Here is a 4566-nt window from a genome sequence, read left to right on the forward strand (position 1 = left end):
ATGCCTGTCTAGTAGAAGTATTTGGACCATGGTATGAAAAATCCTCAAAAAGCTACAAATGGACTTGCCATACGATTTAGTGTTCCACGTCTGGTGTATGACAAGAGGAATTGAGTTACATATGTTGAAGTGGTGTCTGCCTCACCATTTTCACTGCAGCACCATCTATAAAAGCAAGATAGGGAAGCAACCCAAGAGTCCATCAGTGGATGAGAGGATAAGGCATACATGATGCTATGGAATGCCTACAGCCCTAACATACAAGGAACAAGTCTGACATGAGGAGAAACTTACCAATTTGGGGAAAAAATAGGTGCTTCCTACCCGGATGGATCTTGTCTGACTGAAAGCTGGTTACTCTTCAAGGCTCTGCTGCCTCGCTCCAGGTCCATCACATCCTAATCTGATCCACAGGAAGAACAGAGGTTTCCCAGATTCACCCAGCTGCATCGGATGGACAAGGAAGGGCTAAGAGGAGGAAGACTGAGGCCTCTGTGCCCATTGCTCAGGGCCCTCCTGGGGACAGGCACTAGGAGGTTGCCATAGTGTCCTGGGGCCTTCAGGCATGTGCTATCTTGGGGGTGGGAGAATGTGCTCAGTCAATGGCCATTTGCTCATCTACATTTCTTCCTAACATGAAGTATTAGAAACATCATTATTTTCATTGAACATCAGCTGAACACTGCAGAAATTTTTGAATCATGCTTGACAATCGACTTCTCCCTTCTGTTCCCAAGTTGTTAATCAAGAGCATTTTGGGTAAAGACAAACTCCTTTTGTTCCTTTGGGTAAAACTTTATGAAATAAAAGGCAAAAGACTGTATACATCTTGCTGTAAAATGTTGCACATTGCTTCAAAGATGGTGGGTGCTCACGTTGTCTTCACTGCCAATTCCTGAAAGATTCTGGTTCATGATTCGTCTGTTTACAAAGCAAGTCTACCACGTGATGGGTTTATCATCATGAGGCTCAAAAACTTTTTCACAAAGCCTCCATCTAACCTCTTGCCATAGCATCACCTCATCTTTCTGTTCACTTGCAGGTTGGGCATAAATTGCATATAGAGGAAAACCAGGTTCTTCAGGAATGGGAAAATTAGTGATTCCCAGTATATGAATTTCTTTTTTCCTTGGGTTTTGGAGCTGCACTTTTGGAAAGTCTTTTTTTCCCTTGAAGTATCATCTTTTACTTGAAAATAAAAGACAGAATGAAACCAAAAATGAATAGAAGAAAATCATAGACATCAGAAAACACAATCCTTTATCAAATGGTCAACATCATTTTTCACATAGGTTAACATTTTGATGCTTGCATTGCTGTAAAAGATGAAAGAGTCAGAATAGTCTAAACAGCATTGAAAAAGGAACAAAATTACAGCTCTATCCCTCCCAATCCCATGACTTACCACAAAGTTACACCAATTATGACAAAATGGCATTGATATCAAAATAGACAAACCACAAAGTGTCAGTATAAAGTCCCCAAATAGATACCACATAGCAGACAATTGATTTCTGGCAAAGATGCAAAAGCATCTTTGGAGAAAGAACTGTACCCTCAATAAATATCCTGGAACAACTGGATATCCACGTGAAAAAAATGCAAACCTTACAGCACATCAAAAATGTCTTAAGACATCCAAAAGTCAACTCAAAATGTCTCACAGTGAGTTAGCTAAAATGTAGGCGGGTGTGCCCTGAGTCATTGCCTGACTGAAGTCATTCTCTCTGGAATAAAATACATGTTTTTTCCTTAAACAATGCAATGTTATGATGCATGACATATTTATTTCACTAATAAGTATATGTTCAAGGTGCATCCATTTATTTATAAAAATATCCAGTTTATCATTCTTTATGTCTGCATAGTATTCCATTATATAGAAATACCACATCATTTTTATTCATTCCTCAGTTGATGGACATTTAGATTGTTTCAAAAATCTGGCTATTATGGACTGTGTTGCTATAAACATGGATTCACAGATATCGCTGTGGTATGATGTTTTTAGTTCTTTTGGGAAGATACACAGAAGGGGAATAGCTGAGTCTAATAGGACCTCCAATCTTAGTATATTTAGGAATCTCCACACTGATTTCCACAGTGGATGCACCAGTCTATACTCCCACCAACAATGGAGAAGGGTATTTTTCCCCATACCCCCCCAGCATTTGTTATTGGTTGATTTCTTAATACTAGCCTTTGTTTCCAGGATGAAGTGGAATCTCAGTATTGTTTTAATTTGCATCTCTTGAAGGGCCAGTACTGTTGAACATTTTTTTACGTATTTACTTACTGTTTATACTTCTTCATCTGAGAAGTATGTGTTCATCTCAAATGCCCATTTTTGGATTGGGTCTTTAAATCTGGGAGGTCTGATTGTTTAGTTTTTTATATGTTCTCAATAATAATCATTTATCTGAGGAACAGCTGGCAAACATTTTCTCCCACATTGTGGATTGTTTCTTCACTCTATTCATGGTTTCTCTTGCTGTGCAGAAGCTTTTAAGTAGGGTGAGATCCCATTTGTTGATTCTTTGCAGCAAGTCTTGTGCATTCTGAGTTTTATTAATGATAATTTAACTTCTTCCTTTCCTATCTTTGCCTACACTAATGTCTTTGAGAGTTTTACCCATTCTGTCTTCCAACAGATTTAATGTTTCTGTTTTAATATTAAGATATTTAATGCATTCTGATTTAGCTTAGTATATGGTGAAAGATATGGATCCAGTTTTAATCTTTGGCATGTGAAAAGCCAGTTTTTCCAACACCATTTATTATAGGACTATGTCTCTTCCAATGAATGTGTTTGACACCTTTGTCAAAGATAAATAGCTTAGTGTATCTTCAGTTATTTCTGTATCTTCTAATCTCTTCCATTGACCTTCAGGTCTGATTTTTTGCCAGCACCACATTGTTTTTATCACAGTAGCTTTATAGTATAATTTGAAGTCAGGGATTGTGATGACCCCTGTTTTGTGTTTGTTGCCTAGGATCACTTTTGCTATTCTAGGACTCTCCTGATTCCAGATGAATTTTAGGATTGTTTTCTCTAACTCTGTAGAATGTTATTGGAATTTTAATTGGGATCACATTGAATCTGTATAACAGTTTTGAACTTATGGCCAATTCACTATATTGGTTCATCATACCCAAGAACACGGGATATCTTTCCATTTTCTAATATTCTCATCATTCTCCTTTTTCAGAGTACTATAGTTTTCAATGTAGAGGTCATTTTCATCTTCCATTAGACTGATTCCTAGGTATTTCATTTTTTGGATGCTATTGTAAAAGGTACAATTTCCCTGCTTTCTCTCTCAGTGATTTTGCTATTCTTACGCAAGAAGGCTATTGATTTTTCACTGTTGATTTTATAACCAGCTATATTACTAAATTTGATTATTAAGTCTAGAAGTCTTTTGGTGGAATCTTTGGGGTCTTCCAAGTAGAGTATCGCATCACCTGTAAATAATGATAATTAACTTCCTCCTTTCCTATCCTTATTCTTTTTATTCCTTTCTCTTGTCTAATTGCTCTGTCTTAAGTTTCCAGAACCATATTGACTAGGAGTGCAGACAGTGGACATCCTTGTCTTGCTCCTGATTTTAGAGTGAAATCTTTCTGGATTTGTCCCTTTAGTAAGATGTTGGCTGTTGGTTTGTTGGAGATGACTTTTATCAGATTGAGATAGAGACCATCTATACCAGTTTTCAGTAGGGTTTTATGAATGGATGCTGGACTTTGTCAAAAGCTTTTTCTGTATCTGTTGAAATGATCATAGGATTTCTGTCCTTGGCTCTGCTAATATGATGATTACACCTATGTGTAATGTCCTTGGCTCTGCTAATATGATGATTTATGTATGTTGAATTGAAATGCCTTTAGACACTCCAAAATGTAGAGTTATACTACAAAAGTCCCATCAGATTCATTCTTAATTTGATAGATTTTGAAAAAGAGCTTGGCCTTAATATAATAGGTGACTGCATCTGGCCACAATATAATAAACTTTTCTCTGTCTAGGGGCAGGTCTTTTAAAATGACTTCTGAGAGTAGACAGTGCCATGTTTCCAATGAGTTTGATGCCTAGTCCATGAGAGAAGAATGGAAAGATGGCATTTTGGCAGTGCCAGGGCTTCAACCTAGAGGACTGGGTTAGAACACTACCCTTTGCTACCAAAAGGATAACATTCCAACACACAGGCAGTCACTTTGTCATCCCTGAACTGCTGTGAGGAAACCGCATGGGACTCTCTTGTTTCCCTTTCATGCTGTGACACTTGAGGAGGCTGAGAGGCAGCTGTTGGGTGCATCTTGTAGTTGAGCTTCAAGGGAAGCCCCAGTTACTAGGGTAAGATCCTGCACTCCCTTATGTGGGAGACAACTCCAGTGACACCCTTTGAATCCAAAACAATTACTGTGACTTTGATTATCTGGAGACTCATTTCCTTATACTGATATGTAAAAAGCTGGCTAGGATTTTTTTTCTCTTTAATTGGCTCTAAGCATTGCAAATAAGGCTAGCGGAGGTGCTAATATGTAATCTCTATAGCCAACAGACAG

The 4566-nt window shown here is 37.9% G+C and overlaps 1 pseudogene; it reads right to left on the bottom strand.

Moving 5' to 3' along the window:
* Positions 1 to 319: 319 nt before the first annotated feature.
* Positions 320 to 4122, bottom strand: LOC100718514 (actin-related protein 2/3 complex subunit 3-like; annotated as a pseudogene).
* Positions 4123 to 4566: the final 444 nt, after the last annotated feature.

This window comes from Cavia porcellus, unplaced genomic scaffold, assembly GCF_034190915.1.
Source record: "Cavia porcellus strain 051 isolate PalLab524CR breed Dunkin Hartley unplaced genomic scaffold, mCavPor4.1 scaffold_6, whole genome shotgun sequence".
NCBI lineage: Eukaryota > Metazoa > Chordata > Mammalia > Rodentia > Caviidae > Cavia > Cavia porcellus.